The 15448-nt window shown below is 51.4% G+C and overlaps 1 long non-coding RNA gene across 1 annotated transcript in view; it reads left to right on the top strand.

The window, feature by feature from the left end:
- Positions 1-14097, top strand: part of LOC109394481 (uncharacterized) — a 14740-nt gene extending 643 nt beyond the window's left edge. Inside the window, exons 2-4 of the long non-coding RNA XR_002126451.1 lie at positions 293-436; positions 1283-1334; positions 13790-14097. This is a non-coding gene — a long non-coding RNA (uncharacterized LOC109394481). The remainder of the gene's footprint in view (positions 1-292; positions 437-1282; positions 1335-13789) is intronic.
- Positions 14098-15448: the final 1351 nt, after the last annotated feature.

The following is a 15448-nucleotide window of genomic DNA, read 5'->3' as shown; positions in this document are numbered from 1 at the left end:
CACACACACACACACACACACACACACACACACACACACACACACTCCCTTTCTCTTATTCTCTCAGTCTGTCTTGGCTATTTCTTTGTATGGCTTCAGATGGGTTTTCTCCATAGTGCAGCCAGTCTGGCCACAGACAGTTCCAGGCTCACATCAGATCACCTTTGACTTCAGAAAGAGGGCCTATCAAAAAAATTCTCAGGGAAAGACTTTGATTGACTAGGCCTGGGTCACGTGCCCATCTCTGGACTAATCACTGCAACAGTATAAGAGGAGCACCATGATTTTTCAGGCCTGGGTCCCACGCCCAGCCCCAGTGGTCAGAAGGAAGGTGAGGGGATGGACAATCCCACCAGAACCACCAGGAGAAGGGCAGTTCCTTAAAGGAAGAAACACTGAGCAGATAAAAACAGCTGTCCACTCCTGTTATCTTGGGGTAAGTTCTGGTCTTTTCTGTCTCTTTGGTTTTTATTATACAGATGGCCCTAGACTATATGGATTGATGTGGAAAATTATTCTCAACATAGAGCTGAGTGTATGTATCTATAGCATGGAGGTCAGAGGCAAACTGGAGCCAGATTGCCTGGGTTATAATCCCAACATTGCCACTTTCTCATCATGGTCTTGGGCAATTGACATAACCTCCCCGAGCTTCAGTTTCCTCATCTGTAAAATGGGCATAATAATAATGCCACCTCATAGTGTTGCTGTGAGAACTAAACAATTAACCGATATCAAGCATGTTTGAATGATGGTTGGCTTGGAGTGGTTTTTTGATAAATATTAGCTGTTATATTGTAGATGCCTACAGCAGGGGTTGTCAACCTGAATTCTCACAGGGGTCAGGCAGGTAAGCAAATGAGGGAAGTGGACCTAGTTGGGGACAAACAGGGAATGGTGGGGACTGTGGCAAAACAGAGAGGCTTGTCCCATATGAAGTGGGCAGCTGGTCCTCAGCTCTAGCAGACCGTTGTTGCCATGAAGACACAGGCGTCCAGAATGGCCAGATCTCTGTTTTCCAAGAATAGCTGGATTTATACATTTTTGTGTGATATTAATAATCATTTTTTTTAATTGCAAAATGCTGAGCTGGAGAACAAGGTGAAAGCTAAAAAAATGGGTGGATTGACTTCTGGCTCACCCATTTGACGCCTGGGACGTAAACACATGATGGGAGAATGGTCACTAACATATTAACAGACGCTGTCTCTGGGTTGGGGGATTTAAGGTGGCTTGAACTTTCTTTGTATTTGAATGTTTTATTCAACAACATCAACAACAGAAGAGCTGGCAGGAGCTGCAGGAGACTGGAAGGAGAGCACTGAGAAGAGACGGTAAGGAGGATAACAGCCAGATAGGTGTGCTTGGGGCAGTCCAGGAAGTCGATCTCCACCTGCTAATGGGATCCAGCCTTCACCCTGGGGGTGGTCGAGCAGGGCGGGGGGTGGGGTGGGGGTGCCCAAAGCTGTATTCTCAATAATGGTGGCCCAGGCAGGTGAACTCCTCTCTTACCTAAGGAGCCCTGGATGTGGGCTCAAATCCCAGTCCTACCTGTGTGGCCTGGAGCATGTGACCTTACCCTGTGACTCTGCTTCTTTACCTGCAAAAGGAAGTAAGAATACCGCCCTCTTTCCTCTGTAGGTGAGGTTACAAAAGCACACCTGTGAGTACTGTAGCCCCGAGTGCAGTATCACAGATGTGCCGCCCAGCTCAGGCATCTGAGAACGTGCCCTTCTGTGCTGGAGATGTGCGTGCTCTCCAGGTCACGAGCGCTTTCCCCTGAGTATGGGACTCGCGTGGTGGAATTTCAAGGGGAGGGGAGATTTTAAGTGAGAGCTGTCATTTCACGCTGAGTGGGCAGCCAGGAGTTCTTGAGTGCAAACTTCGTGCCAAGCCAGGTGCTGGGTGCTGGGGACAGAAAACTAAACAGCCACCGACAACACTCAGTGATAAACCCTAGGGGGCAGAGGGGCTCTTTTCCATTCAGCGAGGGCTTTGCAGAGCAGGGTGACTCTCTGGAGGTCTTGGATATTTGCACAAGGAAGGAAAGAATCCTGTTGAAGGTCAAGCAGGAGTTTGTGCTTTGGAGAAGGGGTGGGGGTGGGTGTTCCAGGTTCAAGGAACAGCCTGAGCAAAGGCTCAGAGGCTTGAGATGGAATGGAGGCGGGGACTTGGGACGAACCCAGGCCTGGATCTGGTTCTCCCTCCCCAACGCCTCCTCTTCCTGGGTCTCCACCCTCCACTCAGCTGCTTCCTGACTTCTACTTCCCCTTTCCAACCCAGGCGGCAATAATCTCGGCACCGCAGTTTCTGCTGGGAGCAGGCATACACACTTGCACATCAAGGGCATGCGTGCACATCATGTGCACGAGGAGGTGGCCTCAGGCTCTACCTCCCTCCCAAGCTCACTGGAGTAGGGTTCTGAGGAAGCAGAAGGTCTCCAGTGGGCCCAGGTGACTAAGTGTCACGGACAGGGCTATGGTCTGAGACAAGCCAGAGGCAATGTCTCCCGTGTCACACCTCCCTCGTGGTCACCAGATAGCTGCGCAGTTCCGGGAGGGAGTCTCACACCTACTTGACCACATACACTTGAATGCAAGGGATCCCGGGAAACGATGCACCTGGTCTTTGCAGCATCTAAGTGGGAGGTGGACTGGAGGGAGCTGCAGGTAGGAATACAGGCCCGTGGGGTCCTGAAGGGAGATGCCATCACAGGGCCCAGTGGGGAGCAGCCGGAGATACAGGAGGAAATCCAGGCGTGGTCGGAGACCCGAGATGAGAGTCCTTCAAGAACTGATCAGCAGTGTCCCTGCTGTGGGGGAGGTGAAGGTCTCTGAGCATCCAGTGCTTAGCAGCAGGGCGCCTGGGGGTGAGAGCTGGTGAGGCAGGGGCATCAGGCAGGGGAGCTGAGGAAGTGGAAGCAATGGGGAGCGGGGTGGCAAGAAGACAGCAGAGGCGGGGTCCGCCGAGTGGAGGGGCAGGCCGAGGAGGGTGTTTTACAGAAGAAGTGACTTGAGTCAAAGCATCAGAGACCCAGGGCATTTGTGGCTGGAGAGAGGGTTCCTGGGAGAAGGAGAGGAAGGCCCAGAGTGGAGGGGCGGGCGGCCCGGGGGGAAAGGCCCGAGGGCATCTCTGCTCCCCACTTCACAGACCAGGAAACCAAGGCTCAGCGGCTGCTGCAGGGTGCTCCCAGGGACTGCTGGCAAGCAGGGATTCCGGTCTGGAGCTTGGCTCTGAGCTTTGCATTATTGTGGTTAAGGCTGAGTCATCTTTCTGGGACATCAGTGCTAGTTATTCTGGAGACCACTTCTCTAGAGTTTTGTCGGTCCTTCAAAAGATTGAAATCTGATACTTCAGTATTTAAACTTGTGTCAGGTTTGGGCTGCTGTGGAGTCTCATTTTTCACTCAAAAGTGTAATTATAGAGAGTTTGAACAAAATGATCTTTTTCCACATGTCGTCTTGGATACCTCCAGCCCCTTTTCTGTTATTCTGGCCTCATCTCTTCAGCTCCCGTGTCCACATTCATGGGCCCCGCGGTATGTGGGAAAACGAGGGCTCCCCAGCTGCATGTGCTGGGATTGCCACACCATCCAGGATCACCCCCACCCCAGGGCCGTGCTGGGGCTCCCTGGGACTCCCTGTTTTGGAAATCAACCAGCTAGAACCGTTTCTGTGGGCTAAGAGGGCAGGGCTAGGCGTTTTTAAATGTTCCCCAGGATTTTGGTTTTATTCAGATGTGGTGAGGCCAACAGAACAGATACTACCACCAAAAAGGTAGTTTGTTACTCACAGTTTCCAAGAGGAGGGGACATGGCAGGCCACGCAAGGCCACACAAGGAAGCACCAGGGTCCATCAAGAGGCAGAAGAGTGAGGGGAAGCGTGACAAGAGCCTTTACTGTGGCCTCCCAGGGAACAAATAGACAGGCAGGGCACGCTGCTGAGCAGGCTTAGGGTTGGCGAGTTGGAATAATTGGAGAGGGGCTCTGGGCCATAGGGGTGGTCCCCAGTTGCCCTGGGATGATTAGGACAGAGGAATATTGCCTCCTGGAGTGTAAAGCCAGACACAGAAGGCAAGTTGGGGGTACAGACCCAGGGTTGGTTGGTTTGCATATGAAAAGCGTGATGGCAGGCCAACCACTGACCACCTCTAGGAATCAGCTCACCCTGGGAGGGGCAGTCGCTTCCCAGCAGTGAGGCCCCAGATGCCTAAGCGTCAAGAATACAGAAAATAAAAAAAATATTGTTAATAGAGAGTTAAATATAGTTAATACACTGGGTTGGTATGGTTCCCTGTTGCATCCCTGGCAGCTGGAACAGACTTGGCATACAGTAGGTGCTCAATACACGCTTCTTGAAGGCGTAAATATTATACTGTCACATGTGAGACTTGGGCTGTGTTTGTGGAAGGCTGATGTGTGTCACAGCCAGGAGGACCGAATTCTTCTTGGTGTCAGCATGTAGCTCAGTGGATCCTGGTGGGTCACCCTAGCTTTGAACCTCAGTGCCTCCACCCGGCCGCGGCAGCATCCTCCCGGGCTCAGCATTCTCATCTGTAAAATGGGGTACCATGACGTGTCTCACCAGCTTGTGAAGGTTAGAGAGCATGGTGATGAAGTGTCCCTGGAGAGGGCCTCAGTGAAGCCAGCCACTGGTCCCTTGTCAGTCCTCCACTGCTTTTCTGGTTTTCAAAGTGCTCCAGGGCCCCGGTGAACAGTAGGCCTTGCTTGATTGTCTGTTTCCCTGAGATTTAAGAAAGATGGTCTTAGGCAGGAGACCCCAAACCTGCCTTATGCCCATCACCCAGGGTGACTATTAAGAGACAAACTGCCAGGCCACTGACTCCTGGGTTCACTCTCCGAAAGAGGAGCCTGAAATCATTATTTTAAACATATTCTTAGATGCTTGTGACCTGAGCCAGTGAGATGGTATCCTGTGTTCTCTGTAAAAATGTCAGGATGCATTCTGGGCTTCAGAGCTCTGGGGTTAGCTTTTAACAAAGAAGCTACTACGAGAAACAAGGAAACGATGTCTGTGCTTACTTGCTGTTGGAGGCATGTCACTCAGCACCACTTACACCAGCGGTTCTCAACCTGTGGGTCGCGACCCCTTTGGGGGGTGAACAACCCTTTCACAGGGGTCACCTAAGATCATCGGAAAACAAAAAGATATTTACATTACGATTTATAACAGTAGCAAAATTACAGTTATAGAGCAGCAATGAAAATAATTATATGGTTGAGGGTCACCACAACATGAGGAACTGTATTAAGGGGTCACGGCATTAGGAAGGTTGAGAACCGCTGCCTTACACCAAGGGTACACAGAGCTTTCTTCTAGCTTGGTGTCAGGAAAATCCAACTCACCAGGGAACTGGCAAAGTTCCACTTTTCTGGTAAGGAGAACTGAAAAACTTGCCTAGTTTCTCTTTTTACTTCAGATGCCAGGAAACTCAGGCAAATTTGAGACTCATTGATTGCAACCTATCATTTGGCGTGTTTGCTTTCTTTTCTCCTTGGTCCTGATTTTCTACTTTCATATTCCTGGCTTTTTGTGTGTATGCGTGCTGGTCTCAATATAAAAGGAAGGAAGGAAGGAAGGAAGGAAGGAAGGAAGGAAGGAAGGAAGGAAGGAAGAAATTAAGTAAGTTAAGGAAGAAAGGAAGGAGGGAAGGAAGGAAGGAAAGAAGGAAGGAAGAAAAAATAAAAATCTGAGGCAAAATACAAATGCAGTGGTCAGGAGAGGCCAGACTTAAAGTTTTGGCCACCAGCCTGCTGTGCACCCTTGGGCCACTCACTCACACTCTCTGATTCCCTCCAACCTCCTGACCACTCCTCGGTCTCCTCTGCAAGCTCCCCTTTCTCTTCCTGTCCTGAAATATTCATTCAACACATATTTATGAGGTGCCTCCCTGTTCTGCCGTGTAACAAACCACCCCAAAACTTCTCAGTGGATTAAACAACATGTATTTTGCTCACAGATCTGAAATCCTGGCAGGGCTCAGTGGGGAAAGCTGGTTTCCGCTCCACTTGGTGTCAGACGTGTGGGTGGCTCAAGGCTGGGCCTGGAATATCTGCAGGCTCACTGTTTCACATGGTTGGTGGCCGGTCCGGGAGGACTCTAACAGCTGGGCCTTGAACATCTGAAGCCTTCAGGCAACTCTCTCTTACTCTGCGTGACCTCTCCGCCTGGTCCCTCCAGTATGGCAGCCCCAGGGTAGCTGCTAGCCTTGGAAGCCAAGGTGCATATCCCAAGAGAGAGCTTCAGGTGAAAACTGTGTCACCTCTTATGACTTGGCCTCAGAAGTCTCTCAGTGTCACTTCTACCACAGTCACAGGGTCACACTGTAAGAAGAGCATGGGGGATGGGAGATGTTGGTGCTGCCATCTTCGGAAAATACCTCCTGCCTCTGTCCCTCAACGCCAAGGAACGTGCCAGGCCCTGGGGATATGGACATAGTGGTATGTAGGATGCTGGGGTTCCCCAGGGGCTGTCACAGGACCTCTTTCTTTATCATTGAAGGCTTACACCCCCACGCTGACACCTCCACATCCTTGCCTTCTGCCCCGAGCTCTCTTCTGACTCCTGACCTACATTTACAGTTTCCTACTGAGAACTCGTGAATGTAGCTCTCAGCTCAGTGGGTCCCAAACTGGCCTCTCATTTCTCCCGTGTTCTCCAGCTCAGCAAATGCAGCACTGTCCCCTCTGCCACCCCAGGGAGAACCCTGGGGGCCAATTTGGACTCCTCTCTCCTCCCTGCCTAGATAATCACCGTCTCCTAGTGTCTGATGTTCCAAATGACTCCCAAAGCCATGGAATCCTCAGGCACCCTTGCTGCCACCTCTCTATTTGGGCCACCGTCATCTTTCCTCTTGTGACAGCCCCTGTTGGTTCTTTGGCTTCCCTCCTTGCCTCCTTTCCACTCAGACTCTTTCTCCTTATAGCATTCAGATCGATTTTTCTAACAGGTGAATCTGATCACATTACTCTTCTGCTTAAAAAATTTCAGCGGCTCCCCACTGCCTTCAGGAAGGCATTGAGATTTCATAGAATGATGCATGCGGCCCTCTGGAACCTGCCTGCTGCCTGCCGCTCGAATCGTCTTCTGTCTCCCACTCTGTGCTACAGCTCTGTGGGCCATCTTTCTTTATGTTGATCAGACCATGTTCTCTCGTGCCCCAAGGCCTTTGCACATGCCACTCCTGCTACCTGAAGTGCTCGTTCTCCTTCTCATCTCTAGCCAACTCCTGTTCATGCTTCAGGTCTTGGCTTAATCTATTTTCTCTGGGCAGTTTTTCCTAACCCAAGTGCTCCTGGCTCCTGGCACATCCTACCAGAATCCTAGGACCCATCACCTTAATTGCTTGCTAAATACTTGTTTTCATTTTTTGGATCATAAACTCTATGAAGGATGGGGTCAGGTCTATCTGGTTAGCCTCTGGCACATGGCGGTGCTAAGTAAGTATTTGTTGAATGAATAAATGGCTGGGGTGGGGGACAGGGTTTGACCAAATTGGCCCTGAGGGCCTTTTGACCCCTGACTTTCTATGCCCTACAATAGTAAGTTCTGTCTAACCAAAAGGCAAATGACCAGCAAGTGCAGAGCTTAGCATCTCTTGCCCACCCGCTAACCCGTTTCGGAGGTGGTAACACTTCCTCCCAATATGGCCTGGGATAAAATGAGAGCTGAGCCCATCAGCCATTGTTACCTGTTTTCTAGTGTTAAGCTCGGGTTCCTCACCCTCACTCTGAGGTTGGTCATCCCCGTACACAGTGCGATGGCCACTCTGTTAACCAGAACCTTCAGTTATCTGAAAGCTGGGTCCCTTGGCCAGCCTGGGCCGTGGCGTCATCTACAGGGATGGTGAAAGAGACCAGCTATGACTGCAATGAGCTTGCAGACCCTGAACCCGGGAGCATTCTCCTGGAAAGGCCTTCAGAGTGTCCGAGCTCTGTCCCTTATGGTTACAGAAGAGAAAAAACCATGGTGGGATGGGGGGTGGGGAGGTGTTCCCAAGCACCCTGAGTCCTGCTTTTCATTCTCTTTTCCTACTGTCCTTTCTGTTCTCTCTCTGCCCCTCAGGCTTTGCCATTCTGTCCGTACCAGGCTGTCAGCGTGCTGGGGAGGAGGCCACATCTGGTTCTCTGCCTAACCCCAGGCCCCCAAGATCCTGAAATAGACCTGGTACAGATAGGGATGCAATTTGCCCTAAGTCAGCATCAAGGGGGTGAGACAAAGGACTCCTGACTCCCACCTGCTAGAGCTTCCTCTCTGGGCCTGACTGAGTCTGCCAGATCAAAGGGCCTCAGGTAGGGGTCACGCTGGGTGGGCTAAGAACATGGACGGTACTGAGAGAATGGGGCTTGGACTCAGGACTCAGGAAGGCTCCTGCTTCCTCCACTGCCTCTGTCCTTCCCAGCTGTGTGATGGCAGCTAAAGGACTCAGTCACTCTGAGCCTTGGTCTCTAACGCTGCAAAATGGGACTGTAGGCTCATTTCTTCCTGAGACCTGCCTGGGATGCTCTGTGAGGCCCAGTAGCCACGGAGATAAAAACAGAGGCTCCGGGGGTCCGCTGGGTGTTAGCACAGGCCTTTAGAGAAGTCCTTCCTCTCACTGCCAGCTGCTGCCCACAGGGACTTTCCCTTTCTGGGCCTTGGTTTCCTTTTCTGCGAAAAATGGGATCATGACAGTGCCTCCCTCCTGAGGGGAGGTGTGAGGGGGTTCCTGACGGAACACATGTAAAGCAGCTGGCACAGACCTCGGCCACAGTCAAGGCTCAGTGGGACGGCTTCATCTGGATAAGACAGGGAGGCCCAGGAGTGCCTGGCTCCTTCTCTCACCCGCTTCCTGAGTTTCCACAGAATCCAAAGCAGCCCTTGGGCTCCGCCCTGTGGTGGCCTGAGGGGACGTCACTTAGAGAAGCCACAACTTGAGGCTTCCCTGTGTGCTGGGGAACTCAGAGGGCCCTTCAGCCAGACACCAAGGAGCCTGTGGGCGGTGATGGTAGCCAAGGCCAGGGCTGGGTGCTGGGGAGAGTGTGGCAGCTCTGTCTTCCTGTCCTCTATTTCTTGCTCCATCACATCCTCCTTGACTCTCAGGGTGGGGGTGGGGTGGTGATGAAGTGGTCGGGCGGGGTGACGGGTGGGGTAGGCGGGGCCTCCACCAGGGTGAGGCGGATGAGGTCATGCAAGTGCTGGATTAGATCTGATCTTTATTTACATTTAAATAAATGAATCTAACTTTATTTTTGATATTTTGTCCATCATGGTATTTTGCATTAATTTTGATTTATAAAGATATCACACAAAGCGTTATTTGTCTTAATTAGTGAAATTTGGGCTTCCCCTTAGATTCTGTACCAGAGGTGAGTGAGGCGTGTGCCTCGCTTGCCTCACCCTAGCCCAGCCCCGTTTGGGGAGAAGGTGGGGAGTGGCCGGGCTGCAGCGGGAGGACCGGGGAGAGCCTCTCAAGGAACCCTCCTGGCTCCATCCAGTGACTGTTCATCTGTCCACCATTTTGACCTCCCTTTCTCCATTCTCCCATCGATCTCCCTCCCCCACACCCCCACCAGTCCATCTTGAACTTGCATTCTGCACTTGGATGGCCTGAGTTTGCATCTTGGCTGCCCATCCAGGGCGACCAATGATGACCACTCAGCATCCATACTTTTCATTTGATACGGTTCCACATTTAAAAGTTATTCATATAATATTTGAACACATCGTTTAAAAAATATTTACTGAGCTCTAATCTCCACACATTCAGTGACATAGATACGAAGAACTGAGGCCCAGAAGGTAAAGTGTTTTGTCCAAGGTCCCATGGTCTATGAGTGGTAGGGATGGAGGTCCGATGAGCCTGAGTCACCAGGCCGGCCATGTCCATCTTTCCACGTCACTGCCTCTCCACAGGGTGGAGTGACGTCAGCCTCCTCCCGACATCTTGCTGAACGAGGCAGCAACCCCCTGCCTGTTAAAGCCCCTGCTTCTGGGTTTCTCTTACCTGCAGTGGAGTGGAATCCGCTGAGACACAGAGCCAGGCAAAGGAGCCCACACCAATGCAAGAGGCATGTTTAAAAAGCACTTGAAAGGAGAGTAGAGGCCACCAGGTGAGTGACGCAGAGAGGCTGGGAGAATGGACCTGTGATGGAGCTGTGGGTCAGTTCACTCAGCTTCCATTCCATCCTCCCTCTGCTGGGCAGTGGAGCCTGGAAAGTTAAGAACACCATTTCTCCCACACCTGGTTCTGGATGCAAATTGGATTCTGCCTGTGAGAGCTGCTCGCGTGAGGTTTGGAAGGTGGCTGTCTTCTTGCTGCTCCTGGCAGGTGTGGGTGTCGAGAGCAGCTGCAGCAGAGGACGCAGTGGCTGGACTCTGTGTCATAGTGTCCAGGCACCTGCTCTTCGAGGGGTGAGGGACAGGCGCGGTGGTGACTGTAGCTTCCTGAGCCCTGGTGGCAGCCACAGTGGTGTGTTTGGGGCTGGCCCCCGACTCTTCATCGTTCTGCCTGTGGCCCTCGGTCAGTTCTGCGGTGTTCTGGGGACCCACTCACTCAGGGCCCACTTCCTAGGGTTTTGTAAGCGCCTAATTTCCCATGTTAAATCCCTTTCTGCTTAAGGTACCTAGAGTGGTTGTTAATAGTTCCTACACTGAAGCATGCCTGACCCAGGATCAAGATGGCCTTCAGATTTAGGGCCATCTTGTGGAAGCCACAAGTGACCTTTGAGAGAGTGGTTTCAGTGGAGTGGTGGTGAGGGGCCATCAATTTTGGAGCCTTATTGACACCGTCTAAGAACTTGGCCTAATCCACAGAAGTGGGCTGAGCCCCAGAACTAGATTATACAGATTTAACTCCCAAATGTGTCCTCGGTTCGCTGGGGTCCCTGGTCCCCGCCCCTTCTTGGCCCAGTCCCTGGATGCCCCGTCTTTGTGTACTAATGTCTGGCTCTGGTCTTGCCATGAAGGAAGCCAGATTGCCGCAGGTGAGAGTTTTCCTGGGAGGTGAGGATGAGGAGAGGGCACGGGCTGGAAGGGGAGGGTGGGTGAGTGGCACTGGGGTAACGCAGAGACCAAGCTCCAGCCTGTTTCTTTGTAAGATGGGAGAGACTCGATGTGGGAAGGCGTCAATGTGAGAAAGAAGATGCCTGAGAAAGCAGAACAAAGTGCTAGAGAAGGGGAGCAGGGCAGAAGAGGTAAAGGGAAAAGTCAGCCCCATGGCCACAGGAACCCCGACATTACCGAGTGTTTGGCTCTTGCCGGTCACATTCTAGGTTCGTTGTACATATCACTCGCCTCGTGCTCACCGCTCTCCAGTGAGAAGGTGAAGCTGCTCGCTGAGGCCACACGGCCAACTAGTGGAGGAGGCGGGATGTGAACACACAGTTGAGCACAGGACCCCTGAGAGGGAGAGGAAAGAAGTTGGAGGAGGACCTGAGCCATCTCTCGCCAGGGTTGGGTGGAATGGAAGTTAAGGTCATCTCCTGAAGGACAGGGTTAGTGGTTCAGAATGGTGATGGCCCAGGGGAAGAGACTGAAAAAAGCGCCCTCTAGGGTTCAGTAAGGGGATGGCTGAGAGCTCAGTTCTTGCTGAGCTGAAGGTGGAGTTCACAGAGGTGGACAGGGTGGGTCTGGAGGTCTAGGTCCCAAGGAAGAAAGGAATTAAGAGTGCTTTGATTAACCTGTGCAGGAAGAGTGATCTGAGAATGGGCTGCTGGCTGGGGTTACAGAGTGAGGGAGGGGATGGGGGGGCCTGAGCACAGGGCCAAAGTGAGTGCAGTGCAGCTGGGCAAGAGGTGAGGCTGAGGGCGCACACTTGACATCCCCATGTCCAACAGGCTTCTCAACAGAAAATCTTCAGAACGGAAGCCTCAATTTCCAACTGTGCAAGCCCTTTCCTCCTGCAGTCACCCACTTCCTGCTATCTGCCAAGTTGATACGAATGAAACTGTACTATATTTGACTCCACCAGCAAATCCTGCAGACTCTACAAAATATATCCTGGGTCCAGCCACTTCTCACATCCTCCACCACCACCTCTCTGGTCCCTTCTCCTTGGACACAGGGTTTCCCAGCTTCTGCCCTTGTCCCACTGCGGTCTATTATTCTTCACATGGCCATCAGAGGGCACCCTCTAGATTTGGATCTAGTGGTTTCCCAGCTCACAGATGAATGCAAAGTCTTTCTGGTGCCTCCAGGCCCTCTTGGCCACTCTGCCTTGGGCACATCGTTCAAACCCCATGGGCCTTTTGCTGCTCCTGAAAGCACTCTGAACTCCTTCCCACCTTTGCCCTTGGCGGGACCCTCCACCTGCAGTGCTCTTCCCATCTTTGCAGAGTGCAGCCTAGTTTCTTATCAAGTTTGCCTCTTCTCTTCTCCATTGTTCTCTTCTCTCAGCCTCCTTTGTTATTTTTTCATGGCACTTTGCACCACCTGTATTATTATTCTATTTATTCTCTTGTTTATTATTTGTGTCCCTGCTGAGATGTGAGCTTTCTGGGGGCAGGAACTTCGCTTAGTCCATCGCTTGGCCCCCCACCATTTCCCCAGGGCCTAGCACCCAGGACCAGCTTGTTAAATATGTGCTGAATGATGAATAGTGCATGCAGCCTAACGTGACATAGGGGATTTGCAGGTCGGAGGCCATCCTCCCCATCCCCCAACCAAGCCCCGTTGAAGGTTTCTTCCCCTCTTTGCTCAGCATCAGAAACCTCTGGCCCACCCAACATTGGAGAGGGCAGAGCCAGAGAGGACTGACACCCATGACCAGGGCATAAGGAGAAAGACGGGGAGAAGGGGTAAAATGACCTGGAGGGCCCATGGAAGAGGGAGGGGACATTGAGAGTCAAAACCCAAGAGCCACCCAGTGGAAGAGATGGGGGGATGCACTGGATGGAGTGGAGAAGCCGCCCTGTGCTCCCTGCCTGTCTGGCTAAAGCAAAGGCATGTCCACACCTTGGCTTGTCCTGTGCAGTTCGTGTGCGTTCCTGAAGGCTGACGGGCAGGCTGTGGTTGGGATCTCTGCTCCTACCCTTCCACGATAAGGATAGGGGCTGGAACAAGGAGTGGGGAGGTGAGCGGAGGGTTCTGGGGCCCCAGGGGGAACACCTAATACTGAATCTGGGAGGAAAAATGGGATCTGGTCAGGCAGTAATGGAGGATGGGGACTTCTGGGTTGAGGGAATGTCAGGTACAAGGACATATTAAGTGTGGCATTTGAAGACCTTTTAGGGCTCTGGCTTGGAGGTGGGAGAGGCAACCAAGAGATGCAGCGGGGAACGTGGACAGGGACGAGCCCTGAATGAGAGGTGGCCTTATTCCAGGGGAAACAGGGTCCCATTAACAGGATCCCCCAACCCTGACACTTACATACTGTACATTCCTGGGGAGAAACGCTGAGTTCTGAGCCAAAGCTGTGACGTGGAAAGTGAGTGAAGGAGGTAAGTTCAAGAAATAATAGAGGGAGAGATCGCAGCACCCGGAGGTACCTGGACGCTGGGACTGAAAAGGGAAAATGCCAGGAATGCCGCCCAGTTCAGGAGCAACTTTCAATATAGCTGTCCTTTTAGTATGAAATAAAGGTAGCTTTTCAGCTGGGGACAGAAAATACAGTATTAGGGTAAATGGTGTTAGTCACTGGGTAGCTATTTGGAAAACAATAAAGTAAGATCTGTACCTCACCTTGTACAAAGCGGTAAGATGAGAGGTATCAAATAACCAAATGTAAAAAATTAAGCCATAACCCTACAGGGAGAACACATAGAAGAAAGCTTTAAAAATGTAATTTCAGAGCGGCAGAGGCCTACGCATCACAAAGAACCTAGTAGCCATCGAAGAAATGAACAAAACGACATAAATATGAAGAGGTCTGCATGCCTCAGGCCGCTATCAGTAAAGCCGGTGACAATCTGGGGAAACATGATAGTACCTCGTGCGACGGACAGAAAGCTTATTTCCCTAATATGGAAATCAATGGAAAAGATCAGCACCAAACAAGAAAACGGGCGAAGGGTATGAAAACACAGTTCACAGAAAAGGGAAACACAGATGGCTTTTAACTCTCTGAAAAAAATGTTCACTCGTACTAAAAGAAATGCAAATTAAAACTCCATTGCCAGATCATTTTTGTTGTTGTTGTTCTTACTGGAGGGTCAAAAATAAATAAGTTGTCTAAAAGACTGTTGGTAAGAAGGTGGGGAGTGATCTTTAATGCATTGCTTGGTGGGAGGGCAAATGGGTGCAGCTGCCGTGGAGGGCATTGGGCACAGATGACTCACCCTATCGCCCAGAAACCCTCCCAAAGGGAAGCAGCCTTCAGATACTCACTCCTGAGCAAAACAGTGTGTTTACCCCGTTACTCATGGAGAACCAAAGGTGGGGGGCACCTAACCTTTTCTTCAGTAGGAACTAATCAGATGAATTCTCAAAGGCCCAAACAATGGAATTCTGCTCAGCATCAAAAATGAATGAGGAAGCTCTAGGGCGGCCAGTTAGCTTAGGTGGTTAGAGCGCAGTGCTCATAACACCAAAGTTGCCGGTTCAATCCCCACACGGGTCAGTGAGCTGTGCCCTCCACAACTAGATTGAAGACAACGACTTGACTTGGAGCTGATGGGTCCGGGAAAAAGGCACTATTCCCCAGTAAAAATAAAAAAAAAATAAAAATAAATAAATAAAATAAAAGAGGAAGCTCTGTGTGAATGAATACGGAACAAACTTCAAGGTAAATAGCAAATGGAAACCAGCCCTGTGCAGGACACCTGGCATCGTGTGCTCCCTTTTGGGGTGAGAGAAAGGAAACAAGGAATGCTTTCTTCTGCTGGAATATCTATGAAGGGACACAAGAAACTGGCAAAGGAGGTGGCCTCCTAAGAGTGGCCTGGGTGGCTGGGAGATGGGCTGGCAGGCTGACTTGTCATGATAGGGTCTTTTGTACCTTTTGAATTTTGGACCATGTGAATGTATTCTTCATTCAAAGATAATATGAAAATATTAAAATGTTACAAGAAACTTTTTTTAAAAAGATTTTATTGGGGAATTGGGGGAGGGGAACAGTGCTGGGGAGTCTGGGGAAGGGGAACAGACAAGTTGCTGTCCTTTTGTTCTTCAGTCTAGTTGTGGAGGACGTCGCTTCACTGGCCCATGTTGGTATTATCATTGCTCTCTTCCCAGGTGAGGCAGATCAGTCGCCGGCCTCTGGACGGCTGCTCACGGTGGCTCTTGGCAGCTCACACCGGCTGCTGGCCGCTCACGCTGGCTGCTGGCCACACACGGTATCTTATGGCAGCCCACTGCAGCAGGGGCTGCAGCCTATGCCGTCACCTGCGACTCACGGCAGCCCAGCTCCAGGTTGAGCTGTTGTTCAGCATCTTAGCTGTAGAGGGCAGTGTCACTGGCCCTCATGTGGGATCCGAACTGGGGTCCTCTGGCGTCCCAAGCCAGCTCTTAA

The sequence above is a fragment of the Hipposideros armiger genome, unplaced genomic scaffold (genome assembly GCF_001890085.2).
Source record: "Hipposideros armiger isolate ML-2016 unplaced genomic scaffold, ASM189008v1 scaffold_426, whole genome shotgun sequence".
NCBI classification, from domain to species: domain Eukaryota; kingdom Metazoa; phylum Chordata; class Mammalia; order Chiroptera; family Hipposideridae; genus Hipposideros; species Hipposideros armiger.
This window is presented reverse-complemented; position numbering and strand designations above follow the sequence as displayed.